The 17,116-nt window shown below is 38.0% G+C and overlaps 1 long non-coding RNA gene across 1 annotated transcript in view; it reads right to left on the bottom strand.

Annotated features, from left to right (window-relative positions):
* Nucleotides 1-4,552: 4,552 nt before the first annotated feature.
* LOC123334445 overlaps nt 4,553-17,116 on the bottom strand; it is a 111,503-nt gene continuing 98,939 nt past the window's right edge. Inside the window, exon 3 of the long non-coding RNA XR_006552299.2 lies at nt 4,553-4,586. This is a non-coding gene — a long non-coding RNA (uncharacterized LOC123334445). The remainder of the gene's footprint in view (nt 4,587-17,116) is intronic.

Genomic DNA, 17,116 nt, shown 5'->3' with positions numbered 1-17,116 from the left:
TCCCACCCTCTCCCTCTCCCACAGAGTCCATAAGACTGTTCTATACATGAGTGTCTCTTTTGCTGTCTCGTACACAGGGTTATTGTTACCATCTTTCTAAATTCCATATATATGCGTTAGTATACTATATTGGTGTTTTTCTTTCTGGCTTACTTCACTCTGTATAATAGGCTCCAGTTTCATCCACCTCATTAGAACTGATTCAAATGTATTCTTTTTAATGGCTGAATAATACTCCATTGTGTATATGTACCACAGCTTTCTTATCCATTCATCTGCTGATGGACATCTAGGTTGCTTCCATGTCCTGGCTATTATAAACAGTGCTGCGATGAACATTGGGGTACTCGTGTCTCTTTCCCTTCTGGTTTCCTCAGTGTGTATGCCCAGCAGTGGGATTGCTGGATCATAAGGCATGTCTATTTCCAGAGAATTGCAGAGGATGGTAAACTTCCAAATTCATTCTATGAGGCCACCATCACCCTAATACCAAAACCTGACAAAGATCCCACAAAAAAAGAAAACTACAGGCCAATATCACTGATGAACATAGACGCAAAAATCCTTAACAAAATTCTAGCAATCAGAATCCAACAACACATTAAAAAGATCATACACCATGACCAAGTGGGCTTTATCCCAGGGATGCAAGGATTCTTCAATATCCGCAAATCAATCAATGTAATACACCACATTAACAAATTGAAAAATAAAACCCATATGATTATCTCAATAGATGCAGAGAAAGCCTTTGACAAAATTCAACATCCATTTATGATCAAAACTCTCCAGAAAGCAGGAATAGAAGGAACATACCTCAACATAATCAAAGCTATATATGACAAACCCACAGCAAACATTATCCTCAATGGTGAAAAATTGAAAGCATTTCCTCTAAAGTCAGGAACAAGACAAGGGTGTCCACTTTCACCATTACTATTCAACATAGTTTTGGAAGTTTTGGCCACAGCAATCAGAACAGAAAAAGAAATAAAAGGAATCCAAATTGGAAAAGAAGAAGTAAAGCTCTCACTGTTTGCAGATGACATGATCCTCTACATAGAAAACCCTAAAGACTCCACCAGAAAATTACTAGAACTAATCAATGACTATAGTAAAGTTGCAGGATATAAAATCAACACACAGAAATCCCTTGCATTCCTATACACTAATAATGAGAAAACAGAAAGAGAAATTAAGGAAACAATTCCATTCACCATTGCAACGGAAAGAATAAAATACTTAGGAATATATCTACCTAAAGAATCTAAAGACCTATATATAGAAAACTATAAAACACTGGTGAAAGAAATCAAAGAGGACACTAACAGATGGAGAAATATACCATGTTCATGGATTGGAAGAATCAATGTAGTGAAAATGAGTATACTACCCAAAGCAATCTATAGATTCAATGCAATCCCTATCAAGCTACCAACGGTATTCTTCACAGAGCTAGAACAAATAATTTCACAATTTGTATGGAAAAACAAAAAACCTTGAATAGCCAAAGCGATCTTGAGAAAGAAGAATGGAACTGGAGGAATCAACCTACCTGACTTCAGGCTCTACTACAAAGCCACAGTTATCAAGACAGTATGGTACTGGCACAAAGACAGAAATATAGATCAATGGAACAAAATAGAAAGCCCAGAGATAAATCCACGCACATATGGACACCTTATCTTTGACAAAGGAGGCAAGAATATACAATGGATTAAAGACAATCTCTTTAACAAGTGGTGCTGGGAACTCTGGTCAACCACTTGCAAAAGAATGAAACTAGAACACTTTCTAACACCATACACAAAAATAAACTCAAAATGGATTAAAGATCTCAATGTAAGACCAGAAACTATAAAACTCCTAGAGGAGAACATAGGCAAAACACTCTCTGACATACATCACAGCAGGATCCTCTATGACCCACCTCCCAGAATATTGGAAATAAAAGCAAAAATAAACAAATGGGACCTAATGAAACTTAAAAGCTTCTGCACATCAAAGGAAACTATAAGCAAGGTGAAAAGACAGCCTTCAGAATGGGAGAAGATAATAGCAAATGAAGCAACTGACAAACAACTAATCTCGAGAATATACAAGCAACTCCTACAGCTCAACTCCAGAAAAATAAATGACCCAATCAAAAAATGGGCCAAAGAACTAAATAGACATTTCTCCAAAGAAGACATACAGATGGCTAACAAACACATGAAAAGATGCTCAACATCACTCATTATCAGAGAAATGCAAATCAAAACCACTATGAGGTACCTTTTCACACCAGTCAGAATGGCTGCGATCCAAAAGTCTACAAGTAATAAATGCTGGAGAGGGTGTGGAGAAAAGGGAACCCTCTTACACTGTTGGTGGGAATGCAAACTAGTACAGTCACTATGGAGAACAGTGTGGAGATTCCTTAAAAAACTGGAAATAGAAAAGTATTTGTTTTACATATATGTATATAATTCTAACATCTGTAATATATAGCTCAGACCAGATCAGATCAGTTGCTCAGTCATGTCCCACTCTTTGCGACCCCATGAATTGCAGCACACCAGGCCTCCCTGTCCATCACCAACTCCCAGAGTTCACTGAGACTCACATCCATCCAGTCAGTGATGCCATCCAGCCATCTCATCCTCTGTCGTCCCCTTCTCCTCCTGCCCCCAATCCCTCCCAGCATCAGAGTCTTTTCCAATGAGTTGACTCTTCGCATGAGGTGGCCAAAGTACTGGAGTTTCAGCTTTAGCATCATTCCTTCCAAAGAAATCCCAGGGCTGATCTCCTTCAGAATGGACTGGTTGGATCTCCTTGCAGTCCAAGGGACTCTCAAGAGTCCTCTCCAACACCACAGTTCAAAAGCATCAATTCTTTGGCACTCAGCCTTCTTCACAGTCCAACTCTCACATCCATACATGACCACAGGAAAAACCATAGCCTTGACTAGATGGACCTTTGTTGCAAAGTAATGTCTCTGTTTTTGAATATGCTATCTAGGTTGGTCATAACTTTCCTTCCAAGGAGTAAGCGTCTTTTAATTTCATGGCTGCAGTCACCATCTATAGTGATTTTGGAGCCCAGAAAAATAAAGTCTGACACTGTTTCCACTGTTTCCCCATCTATTTCCCATGAAGTGGTGGGACCGGATTCCATGATCTTCATTTTCTGAATGTTGAGGTTTAAGCCAACTTTTTCACTCTCCACTTTCACTTTCATCAAGAGGCTTTTGAGTTCCTCTTCACTTTCTGCCATAAGGGTGGTGTCATCTGCATATCTGAGGTTATTGATATTTCTCCCAGCAATCTTGATTCCAGTTTGTGTTTCTTCCAGTCCAGCGTTTCTCATGATGTACTCTGCATATAAGTTAAATAAACAGGGTGACAATATACAGTCTTGACAACTCCTTTTCCTATTTGGAACCAGTCTGTTGTTCCACATCCAGTTCTAACTGTTGCTTCCTGACCTGCATACAAATTTCTCAAAAGGCAGATCAGGTGGTCTGGTATTCCCATCTCTTTCAGAATTTTCCACAGTTTATCGTGATCCACACAGTCAAAGGCTTTGGCATAGTCAATAATGCAGAAATAGATGTTTTTCTGGAACTCTCTTGTTTTTTCCATGATCCAGCAGATGTTGGCAATTTGATCTCTGGTTCCTCTGCCTTTTCTAAAACCAGCTTGAACATCAGGAAGTTCACAGTTCACATATTGCTGAAGCCTGGCTTGGAGAATTTTGAGCATGACTTTACTAGCGTGTGAGATGAGTGCAATTGTGTGGTAGTTTGAGCATTCTTTGGCATTGCCTTTCTTTGGGATCGGAATGAAAACTGACCTTTTCCAGTCCTGTGGCCACTGCTGAGTTTTCCAAATTTGCTTGCATATTGAGCGCAGCACTTTCTACCAAAACTAAATAGATTATGGGAAGATTTCAAAAAGAACCACCAAAAACAGAGAGTATACCTTTCAAATTTTATAGAGGAAAATTTACAGAATAAATTTTTCATTTTGAAGTAATAAAAGAGGAAAGAAACAAAATATCACAATATAATTTTACAAAAATAATTTACCAAATTTTTAGTAACAGATACAAATTTTACAAAGCACAGAAATATTAAAAACACTAATTTTAAAAAAAGGCATTTTACTGATACAAGACCAAAAAATTTTAATAAAATATATTAAGCACTCATGATCATGGAAGAAAAACATTTAAACAATGCAATGGATAATATAATCAGATTATATTTTAAAATCTAAACTAAATTAGTTCTATTTCCTAGATGAAAGTTTTAATAAAGCTATTAATATTTTTCCTCCATACTGTGATTAAAGATAAATAAAATATATTTAGGTGAATAAAAATAGATTATGTTAACATATCCAATGGAGATCTTTTTAATCAGTACTAATGAACAGGAATGGGGCTTCCCAGGTGACCCAGTTGTAAAGAAGCAGCCTGCCAATGCAGGAGACATAGGAGACACAGGTTCTATTCCAAGTCCAAAAGATCTCCTGGAGGAGGAAATGGCAACCCACTCCAGTATTCTTGCCTGGAGAATCCCATGGACAGAGGAATCTGGCAGGCTAAATTGGAGTCACAAAGAGTTGGAGACAATTTAGTGACTAAACAATGGCAATAAACACGATATTTATGCCAGGATTGTCTGTGGTAGCAAGGTAACAGTCAAAAAATCCCCCAAATGAAAGAATGGGCAAAGCAAGTATAGCAATACAGTAGAATTAATTACAGGAGTATTAATGAAGGAGCCATAGTCAATCAAATTAAAATATATCAAACTCACAAATATATGCAGCTTAGCAATGACTGGAAAAAAAAAACATATCTTGTATGGCATCACTTACATGAAAATAAAATTATGTGAAATAAGTATATATGCATATTTATTTAAAGAAATGACTGTCAAGCATCATTGTTTAAATTGCTATACATGTGATTTGTTTACTTACTAAAATGTATTTGTAATCCTCAAAACTATAGTCCAGACATCCTCAGAACATCCTCAGACATCCTCAGAACAGTGAAAAATTTGAGTCTGAGGTCCATGCTCCCAGCTGACTGCTAACAAGGCCAGGTGCTCAGCTTTCTCCTTTCAGCTCTCATAGAGATGCCCAGAGGAAGGAGAGGGCAGTGTACTGCAGAGCAAGCCGCTCTGGCTCTGGGGCGAGTTGGACAGGGACTGAATTCCAGCTCTGGCACCTGTTAGTGGGGAGGCCTAAAGCAAGTCACTTAACCATGCTGAACCTTATTTCCTCTTTTGTAAAATGGGATAAAATCAAATCTACCAGAGTGAGCTGTTTTTACAATTCAAGACTGTAATCTATGTGAGGTGTGTGGATGTGTGTGTGTCCATATTTCCTCTAGGAGAGATAGTTAAGTATTTGCTAATACAGTGTTCACCTCAACCTTATGCAGCATAAATACCATGAATAAGGAGAATAAATGCATGAGGAAAACCAAAGAAATAATGTATATGAATAGTAATTCTTTCCAGAGAGGAGTGAGAGGTGATAGGGGATAGAAAAGTCATACAATCAAAAGGGTCACAGAGGGAATTTTTAACTGTGCTGGTAATGCTCTGCTGGATAATTCAGATGTTTGGTCCTCAATTTCTCATTTTGTATTGTTTTACTATTTATGGCATATGACACATAACATATAAAATTATATTTATAGAATATTTCATAATAATAAAATTATTTAAAAAGATCAATCTGTCTAATGAGGTGGATGAAACTGGAGCCTATTATACAGAGTGAAGTAAGCCAGAAAGAAAAACACCAATACAGTATACTAACGCATATATATGGAATTTAGAAAGATGGTAACAATAACCCTGTGTATGAGACAGCAAAAGAGACACTGATGTATAGAACAGTCTTATGGACTCTGTGAGAGAGGGAGAGGGTGGGAAGATTTGGGAGAATGGCATTGAAACATGTAAAATATCATGTATGAAACAAGTTGCCAGTCCAGGTTCGATGCACGATACTGGATGCTTGGGGCTGGTGCACTGGGACGACCCAGAGGGATAGAATGGGGAGGGAGGAGGGAGGGAGGTTCGGGATGGGGAACACATGTATACCTGTGGCGGATTCATTTTTATATTTGGCAAAACTAATACAGCTATGTAAAGTTTAAAAATAAAATAAAATTTAAAAAAAAAAAAAGATCAATCTGCTTTTGTTTAGTGCTGGGGTCAGTTAACTATGGCCCATAGGTATAGCCACACTCAAGTTTCATTTAGAGCAGGAACAGTCAAACTATGGCTCATAATCCAAATTCACCTGTTTTTATAAAATTTTATTAGAGCATGGCCTGCCCATTTTTTGTATTTTCTGTGGCTATATTTGAGCTACAAGAGCAGAATTAAATAGTTGCAACAGAGAATTTATGGTCTGAAAAATCTAAAATATTTATTATTTGGTCCTTTATGAAAAATTTTGCAAACACTTAATTCAATGCAACATCTTAATACTCACACTAATTGGTAAGAATAGCTCAGGAGGCATAGCCAAAATGAACCATGGAGAGAAACATAGAAGAAAACTTTTTTTCTATATGATAAAGTGGCACAAGCTTTTAATTCTCTGAGACATCCATAAAGCAGTAGGTGTAGGGGACTGGAGCAATATGCCAGCAAATAAAATTGAAAATAAGTCAACAAGAAAACCTGCAAATATTAACTCATGGAATCCTCACAATCCCTATGCAAGTCAACTGAAGCACCGATAGATTAAGAAAATCACCCATATTTACACATGTTGTATCTAGTGAAGCTAGAATTCCATACAACTTCACTTCCTGTGCTAAAGCTGAAACTCCAGTACTTTGGCCACCTCATGCGAAGAGTTGATTCATTGGAAAAGACCCTGATGCTGGGAGGGATTGGGGGCAGGAGGAGAAGGGGACGACAGAGGATGAGATGGCTGGATGGCATCACTGACTCGATGGACGTGAGTCTCAGTGAACTCCAGGGGTTGGTGATGGACAGGGAGGCCTGGTGTGCTGTGATTCATGGGGTCGCAAAGAGTCGGACATGACTGAGCGACTGATCTGATCTGATCACTTCCTGTGCAGAGGAATCCACATTATCTACTATTAAGGTGATTCCCATGGTAAACTATACACTGTGAGAAAACTCTACTTTTATTATCTCAAAACTTCTGTAAATTGTGTTATTTTAAAGAGTGAAAGAGGCAGCGACAAATTCGGTATACCTCTTGGTTGGGAAAACAAAGATTCAGTGGACTCAAAACATTGGGAAAAAAGAGAAATTTAAGTCTCTTGGTCACCTGTGATGTTATTAGGAGATGCTGGTTTCCAACCGGGGCCTTCCCCTAGTGACTCAGCAATAAAGAAACTACCTGAAATGCAGGAGCCACAGGAAACACAGATTCAATCCTGGGGCAGGAAGATCCCCTGGAGGAGGGCATGGCAACTCATTACAGTAATCTTGCATGGAGAATTCCATGGATAGTGAAGTTTGGCAGGCTACAGTCCACAGGGTCATAAAGAGACATGACTGAAGAGACTTGGTACTTAGTACGCATGCACACACTGGTTTCCAACCATATGTAATTTGGAGTTTTGACATTTAGTAGGTAGGTGGTTCATGTGCTTAGTATATAAATATTAAAGGAAAGGAATTGACATCACCAAATTGATTGATATCTGGGTTATATTTTATGAATACAATGATTCTTATTTTGTTTTGCAATTAGTCAATTTATAAAAAATGAGGATGTTATGGTGGGAAAATATTTATATCTGCTTGCTTTACTTAAAAAGAGCCAGAAGAATTATCTTCACTTGGTGTATAGCAAACCATCGAATGCAAGGATCAAACTAATATGTGACTTCCAGAAGAGGGGGAAATATTTTTTGAATTCAATTACCAAAAATGAGGTAAGTAACATGAGTATTTCCTTGTGTTCTTATTGAAAATAATTATTCCTTTACTAGAAACTAAGGTTTTTATTGAAAATTATTAAAGATAATTAGAATGTCAAAATGAATTTTTAAAGCAAATTGAGATAATGTAATAAATATTATTTCACAAAACATTAAAATATAAGATCTTCTTAAAATTATATTTTTTTAGTTTAAATGTGTACTATATAAAATCAGTTTTGCTCTACCACAAGTGAAAGTTCATTAGAAAGACTATAAGTAATCAGGAGGAAAATCTCTTTTTTAATCATATTTTCTTAGAGTCCATAGATCAAAAAAATATAGGCCATAGAGAGATTTGAGATTTAGGTTAAAAGCCTTCTGTGCCCCCAGATATAATTGATGTTGCACAGAAATTAAAAACATTACCTAGAATTCTTAAGTATAATGGCTTAATTTATTTTTATCATCATACTTCTATGTGGAACAACACATTTATCACACAGGCTTGAAGGATTCTGATATGGGTTGAGTGAAGCACATTTATTAATACACTAACTTTTTTTAAGTTATCTGAAAAGGCAATTATTAGAGTCTTACACTTTGAGAATATTATTTTAGCAATATGACATCATTTAGTGTTTTCATTTATATTCAATTAAGCTTTGATCTATGGTTTCTAAAATATACAAAGTCAAAGCAATTTCCATAATTTTGATATTTTAATGTAATATATCTTGTTACTTATCAAAGAGGTCACATTTGTCATCCCATTAATTCCTACATCATTATACAAACTTTTTAGGATTTCTTGTAGGCAAAGATTCTGTTTCCTTTGTCCCTCACATTTCCATGTGTACTTACATGTGTACTTCTAAGAACCAATTCACTATATTTGCATTTGGAACCTTGTTCCCTCTCTTGTTAGGGAAATGGGCCAGGAAACCACTGTAAACCCTGGTTTGCTGATCACAGAGAACTCTTGGTTACTTGTCATGGGATAAATCTTTCTTCTCTGGGAAGTCCACATTTTGCCTACTAATGAACTGTCAGTAGGTAAGCATGCTATTCACAGAATTGGGCCAAAAAAAACGAATTACATCTTGCAAAACAAAACATAAGGTTATGAGAAAGTTAGTGGTCATTAGTTTCCATGTAACTCAATGCGAAATCATCAAACAACCTATGAAGAGTTCCCAATGAGACAGGATATATTGTAGTTGGAGGCGATAGCTAGACATGATATAAAAGCAATTGCTTTAAATAAGAATTTAGTAATGTGGTGGTAAGGTGTGGGGAGGGTGGTGTTCTACAGTCCTATGATTACATCTGAATCATTTAGTGAGCCTGTGCTTCTGAAGCCCATTTCCCAGTTTCACCCTCAGTCAGTCTAGCCCATCAGGAAGCTTCCATAAGCCTCTTATCCTTCTCCATCAGAGGGCAGACAGACTGAAAACCACAATCACAGAAAACTAACCAATCTAATCACATGGACCACAGCCTTGTCTAACCCAATGAAACTAAGAGCCATGCTGTGTAGGGCCACCCAAGATGGACAGTTCATGGTGGAGAGATCTGACAAAATGTAGTCCACTGGAGAATGGAATGGCAAACAACTTCAGTATCCTTGCTTTGAGAACCCCATGAACAGTAAGAAAAGGCAAAAGTTGGGACACTGAAAGATAAACTCCCCAGGTTGGTAGGTACCCGTATGTTACTGGAGATAAGTGGAGAAATAACTCCAGAAGAATGAGGAGACAGAGCTAAAGCAAAAACAACCCCCAGTTGTGGAGGAGACTGGTGATAGAAGTAAAGTCCAATGCTATAAAGATCAATATTGTATAGGAACCTGGAATGTTAGGTCCATGGATCAAGGCAAATTGGAAGTGGTCAAACAGGAGATGGCAAGAGTCAACATCAGCATTTTAGGAATCAGCAAACTAAAATGGACTGGAATCGGTGAATTTAACTCAATTAACCCTTATATGTACTACTGTGTGCAAGAATCCCTTAGAAGAAATGGAGTAGCCATCATAGTCAACAAAAAAAGTCTGAAATGAAGCACCTGGATCCAATCTCAAAAATGACAGAATGATCTCTGTTTGTTTCCAAGTCAAACCATTCAAAATCAGAGTAATCCAAGTCTATGTCCCTACCAGTAATGCTGAAGAAGCTGAAGTTGAATGGTTCTATGAAGACCTACAAGACCTTCAAGAACTAACACCCATAAAAGATGCCCTTTTCATTATAGGGGACTAGAATGCAAAAGTAGGAAGTCAAGAAACACCTGGCAAATTTGGCCTTGGAGTATGGAATGAAGCAGGTCAAAGGCTAATAGAATTTTGCCTAGAGAACGCATTGGTCATAGCAAACATCATCTTCCAACAACACAAGAGAAGACTCTACATATGGACATCACCAGATGGTCAATATTGAAATCAGATTGATTATATTCTTTGCAGCCAACGATGGAGAAGCTCTGTACAGTCAGCAAAAACAAGACCAGGAGTTGACTGTGGCTAAGATTATGAACTCCTTATTGCCAAATTTCAGACTTAAATTGAAGAAAGTAGGGAAAACCACTAGACCATTCAGGTATGGCCTAAATCACAATTATACAGTGGAAGTGAAAATAGATTCAAGGGATTATTGGATAGACAGAGTGCCCAAAAAACTACAGATGGAGGTTCGTGACATAGTACAGGAGGCAGGGATCAATACCATCCACAAGCAAAGAAATACATAAAGGCAAAATCATCTGAGGAGGACTTACAAATAGCTGTGAATAGAAGCAAAGCAAAATGCAAAGGAGAAAAAGAAAAGGAAAGATATACTCACTTGAAAGCAGAGTTCCAAAGAATATCAAGGAGAGATAAGAAAGCCTCCTCAGTGATCAATGTAAAGAAATAGAAAAAAGCAATAGAATGGGAAGAGGTGGCAAGAATACACAGAAGATCTATACAGAAAAAATCTTCACAACCCACATAATGATGATGGCATGATCACTCACTTCTAGCCAGACATCCTGGAGTGCAAAGTTGAGTGGGAATTAGGAAGCATCCCTAGGAACAAAGTTAGTAGAGGTGATGGAATTCCAGTTGAGCTATTTCAAATCCTAAAAGATGATGATGTGAAAGTGCTGCACTCAATATGCCAGAAAATATGGAGAACTCAGCAGTGGTGACTGGACTGGAAAAGGTCAGTTTTCATTCCAATCCCAAAGAAAGGCAATACCAGAGAATTATCAAACTACTGCACAATTGTACTCATTTCACACACTAGTAAAGTAATGCTTAAAATTCTCCAAGCCAGGCTTCAGCAATACGTGAACTGTGAAATTCCAGATGTTCAAGCTGGATTTAGAGAAGCCAGAGGAATCAGAGATCAAATTGCCAACATCATCTTGATCATCAGAAAAGCAGGAAAGTCTCAGAAAAAAATATATTTCTGCTTTATTGACTATGCCAAAGCCTTTGACTGTGTGGATTACAACCAACTGTGGAAAATTCTGAAAGAGATGGGAATACCAGACCACCTGACCTGCCTCTTGAGAAATCTGTATGCAGATCAGGAAGCAACAGTTAGAACTGGACATGGAACAGCCTGGTTCCAAATAGGAAAAGGAGTACGTCAAGGCTGTATATTGTCACCCTGCTTATTTAACTTATATGCAGAGTACATCATGAGAAACGCTGGGCCAGAAGAAGCACAAGCTGGAATCAAGATTGCCTGGTGAAATATCAATAACCTCAGATATGCAGATGACACCACCCTTATGGCAGAAAGTGAAGAAGAACTAAAGAGCCTCTTGATGAAAGTGAAAGAGGAGAGTGACAATGTTGGCTTCAAACTCAACATTCATGATATTTTACATGTTTCAATGCCATTCTCCCAAATCTCCCCACCCTCTCCCTCTCCCACAGAGTCCATAAGACTGTTCTATACATCAGTGTCTCTTTTGCTGTCTCATACACAGGATTATTGTTACCATCTTTCTAAATTCCATATATATGCGTTAGTATACTGTATTGGTGTTTTTCTTTCTGGCTTACTTCACTCTGTATAATAGGCTCCAGTTTCATCCACCTCATTAGAACTGATTCAAATGTATTCTTTTTAATGGCTGAATAATATTCCATTGTGTATATGTACCACAGCTTTCTTATCCATTCATCTGCTGATGGACATCTAGGTTGTTTCAATGTCCTGGCTACTGGATGCTTGGGGCTGGTGCACTGGGACGACCCAGAGGGATGGAATGGGGAGGGAGGAGGGAGGAGGGTTCAGGATGGGGAACACATGTATACCTGTGGCGGATTCATTTTGATATTTGGCAAAACTAATACAGTTATGTAAAGTTTAAAAATAAAATAAAATTAAAAAAAAAAAAAAACTCAACATTCAGAAAATTAAGATCATGGCATGTGGTTCCATCACCAGTAGATGGGGAACCAATGGAAGGAGTGACAGACATTATTTGGAGGCAGGGGTCACTCCATAATCACTGCAGATGGTGACTGCAGCCATGAAATCAAAAGATGCTTGCTCCTTGGAAGAAAAGTTATGACCAACCTAGACAGCATATTATAAAACAGAAACATTACTTTGCTGATGCAGGTCCATGTTGTGAAAGCTATGGTTTTTCCAGTAGTCATGTATGGATGTGAGAATTGGACTATAAAGAAAGCTGAGTGCTGAAGAATTGATGCTTTTGAACTGTGGTGTTGGAGAAGACTCTTGAGAGTCCCTTGGACTGCAAGGAGATCAAACCAGCCAATCCTAAAGGAAATCAATACTGAATATTCATTGGAAGGACTGATTCTGAAGATGAAACTCCAATACTTTGGCCTCCTGATGCGAAGAACTGCCTCATTTGAAAAGACCCTGATGCTGGGAAGATTGAAGGCTGGGGGAGAAGGTGATGACAGAGGATGAGACGATTGGATGGCATCACTGACTCAATGGACATGAGTTTTAGCAAGCTCAGTAGTTGGTGATGGACCGGGAGGCCTGGCATGCTGCAGTCCATGGAGTTGCAAAGAGTTGGACAGGACTGAATGACTGAACTGAACTGTGCTTCTGGATGGTGAATTTCACAAGTGTTTCTCACTTTTTATTTCCTCCACACTTAGGTGGAACAAGATGGCTAGTGTTGCCTGAAGTTGAGTATTTCTCTTCCCCCAGGTCAGTTAGGATCTGACATTACCCAGCAGATTAAGCTCTTGTTAAGTAGATTCTCTTAAGGGAGGGCTTTAAAAGAAAATAATGCTCTGGTGTACAGTTGACCCTTGAACAACACAAAAGTGAAATCGCTCAGTCGTGTCCAACTCTTTGTGACCCCATGGACTGTAGCATACCAGGTTCCTCCATCCATGGAATTTTCCAGGCAAGAGTACTAGAGTGGGTTGCCATTTCCTTTTCAGGGGATTTTCCCGACCCAGGGATCGAACCCAGGTCTCCTGCATTGCAGGCAGACCCTTTACCATCTGAGCCACCAGGGAACCACATGATTTTGAATTATGTGGGTTCGTTTTTATGTGGATTATTTTCAAGAAATAAATTTATGTATTGTAAGTGTATTTTCTCTTCATTATGATTTTCTTAACAAAATTTTCTTTTTTCTAGTTTATTGTATGAATACAATATATAATACATATGTATAACATACAAAATATGTGTTAATTGGCATTTTTGTTACTGGTAAGATTTCCAGTCAACAGTAAGCTATAACTATTTAAGTTTTTGGAGAGTCAAAAGTTATGTTCAGATTTTTAAGAGTGTAGGATTTTGGTTCCTTTGTCCCCTCATGATAAAGGCCAATTATATTTCAAAATGTTTCCTTTCCCCCTCCCTCTGCAGGCATCTCGAGATGTTTTCTCTGATATTCATCAGATTGAGCTCCTGGGAATAACACTCACAAAAATGTTGGGGTGTCTCTATGACTGGGTTCCCCAGAAATTTTTAACTTTTACAGACTTGTCTGCACTAAACACATCCAATTCATCAGTTACAGTTCTGGTTCTCCTACCCTAGACCCTGTTCCCTGGGACATTTCTGCCTGTGAGTCTTTGTCTCAGTAAGTGATGAACTATATTCATCTGTTGGCCATTCCAATTTTATAGCAGTATTTTGACTGTGTCCTCCCCTTTATAAAATCCAAGCCAAGTTGCTAATTTTTCGGTCTGTTCTGCTTTTCTTAAGATTTTAAATATTTCTTTATTCACTTATTATTATTATTTATTTATTTTTGCCACACCATGCAGCTTATGGTATTTTAGTTCCCTAACAAGGGATTGATCCCTGGACCTTGGCAGTGAGAGTGTGGAGTACTAACCTCTGGACTGCCAGGGAATTCCCTGTTATGCTTTTTACTTGTTGCTTGAACTCTGTTCCTTATAAGTGGAAACTAAAATGGAAATTCTAGGTTATTATTCTAAATATTTTTAATAAAAGAAGGAGAAACATAATTTTACCCCAGGGCATATAAGCATCAGATTGTGTCCATAGAAACTAACCATGAGTAATCTCTTAGAAGATCTACCCTAGGACACAGTGTGGGCTTCCCTGGTGGCTCAGATGGTAAAGAATCTGCCTGCAATGAGGGAGACCTGGGTTCAATCCCTGGGTTGGGAAGATTCCCTGGAGGAGGGTATGGCAACCCATTCCACTATTCTTGCCTGGAGAATCCCCATGGACAGAGGAGCCTGGCAAGCTATAGCCCATGGGGTCACAAAGAGTTGAACATGACTGAGTGACTAAGCAGAGGAGAGCACAGGATACAGTGAATGTGTGAGTGTGTTTGGGGGAGGTGGGGCAGTAGGGTGGACAGGGTTCCTCACTCTTAAGACCTTGGAAGCAAGTATAAAGAAACCTTACAACATAGTGGATGTCACACCAAAACTTAAAAATAGGGTTTTGACTGGAACATGAAAAGGACATTTTTGAGAATTATTTTCAAAGTGTTTATATTTGGCAGTTCTAACTCGTCAGCTTCCAATACAAATCAATTAATACAGAACATGGTGAGAGAAAACAAATCTCCAAAACTTCATCAAGAATTCCACTAAATCCAAGTTAATAGCCAAATTTACCATTATTCCCAGAATTGTTTCTTGTAGAATGAGTACACTTCAAAAAAAAAAAAAAAAGAATGCTGTAGTTTGAGGATTAAATATTCCTAGCCTATGAGGTTGTACAAATGACTGACGTCTTCCTTCATGTACTTCTTCCATCGCCAAACTTCCTCTCTTCTGTTAACATCCAAACTATCGCAACATTTAAATAGCAGTTGTAAGAGTGATCTCATCTCATCGGCTTTACTTCATTTGACATTAACACTCAAAAACCAATGAAATGCTGTTTCACCCTGTAATGCTTAATGTATCCATAATCTCCTTGTTAAATCTAGTGGATCCTTATCAGGACACTTTTTACCACTGCAGCACCTGATATTAGGGGCAATTTTCTTTGTATTTTGCATTTCTTCTTTTTTTATTTCCATGACGCAACTATTTCAAAGTTTTTTCTTATCTTTCTAGTTGCTCCTTTTTTCTAATGTGAACTATTTCCCAATCACAGCTTCTAAATTTTGGTGTGCCACAGAAGCAGTGCCCTATACTGTAGGAAAACTATTCATTTTTTCCTGGTATCTCCGTCACTCTAATGGTTTTATTTGCACATATATATTCAAGACAGACTTTTTCCCTTGAGCTCTGTACTTATCAGTAAACCTAAATTATCTTCTGATTATCTCCATATAGAAATTCTATAGAATGTCTTGTATTGCTAGTTTTTAACTCAACCTGTTGAAATATGAGCTTATTATACCCCTAGAAAACATGTATCTATTTTCTCCATCTCTGAAAATGGCACTTGTAACTGCCCCTGCTCCCTGACCCATTAAACTCCTCAGTTGTACTTGTTCCTGTTGGTGTCAGTAGGACCAAAATTGCCTTTTGGTTGAAAAGCAATCGAAGTTGAAATATACCAAATTTGCTAAAATCACAAGCTCCAATTTACTAAGTTTCAACACTAAGAAAATGAGTTCTATATCTTAGCAATGATGATGGTCAAACAAGTAAGACTTCACTTAAACATGATCACCTTGTCTGTTTCAAATACTACCTGTGCAACATGGAGACAAAATAAAGCAGTACAACCCATGAAAGTCCTGGCCTTAAGAGCTGTGTACATTATATATCTTTGTGGCCCCATAGGTACCATATTTGATTTCAGCAGCAGCTATACTGGACAGCTCATGCAATACTTGCTCATTCAATTATCTGTATTACCTTCTCTCTGTTAAAATAACTGATATGACTTCTGTTTCCCTGTATAAGCCTAACTGACACAACCAGAGAATGAAGATATGCCCAAGATCAGGGATATATCCTTGAATACATGTATCTGTCTCCTCAAGGACCCTTTTACTTTTCACAGAGGCACACCCAAATTGCAGAGGCCCTAGCAGTGTAGGTGGTGTATGGAGTCCATGGAGTAGAAGAGAATAAAGACAGTTTCATTCTTTACCTTGTGTCTATCACATTGGGTTGGAAGGGTGGAGTGTGGTACATGTCAGCATGCAAAGGTCCATATTATGGCAATATAATACCTTTCTTACTTTGCACAGCTAAACAATCAGGTTTAATTTCTTGCAGCTTAAATGGGTCTCTTTCATTATGTCAGGCCTACCCATGACCCACCTCAGCCTGTGTGGTATGGTCCACTTTTTTTGCTTCTGGCCTGCTGCCATCCCCTCTCAGATAGTCTAGGAATAAAACTTTACATCTATTTTTAAGCATAAGAAAGTTTTTCCTATTAGAGCTTTTTTGCACATGCAGCATTCTATGCTGAACTTTAACTCCTCTTCTACCATGATACCTTTCACAGTGGTAATTCCTAGCATGTATCTACCTGGATAACTCACACTTATTTTTCAGGAAACAATGTTTCTCAGGAAAGCATTTCTTTATTACCACTCTCTCCCACTCATCTAGAGTAATTCCTCTTGTTTAGACTCTACCACTTCATGGATCACTGTGTCATGGACATCACTGACAAAAGCTCAGAAATGACAAAAGGAAAGCCAATGAAATCACAGAAACAGCAATTAATAAAAGTTTATTGTTCAGACACTAAAAAGGTAGTCTATTAACTGATAGCACTCAAACCAAAGCACAGAATAAGGCTCAGGGGTGTATTG

Source organism: Bubalus bubalis, chromosome 7 (genome assembly GCF_019923935.1).
Source record: "Bubalus bubalis isolate 160015118507 breed Murrah chromosome 7, NDDB_SH_1, whole genome shotgun sequence".
Taxonomy (NCBI): domain Eukaryota; kingdom Metazoa; phylum Chordata; class Mammalia; order Artiodactyla; family Bovidae; genus Bubalus; species Bubalus bubalis.
The sequence above is the reverse complement of the archived record's forward strand: the minus strand, read 5'-3'. Positions and strand labels throughout refer to the sequence as shown.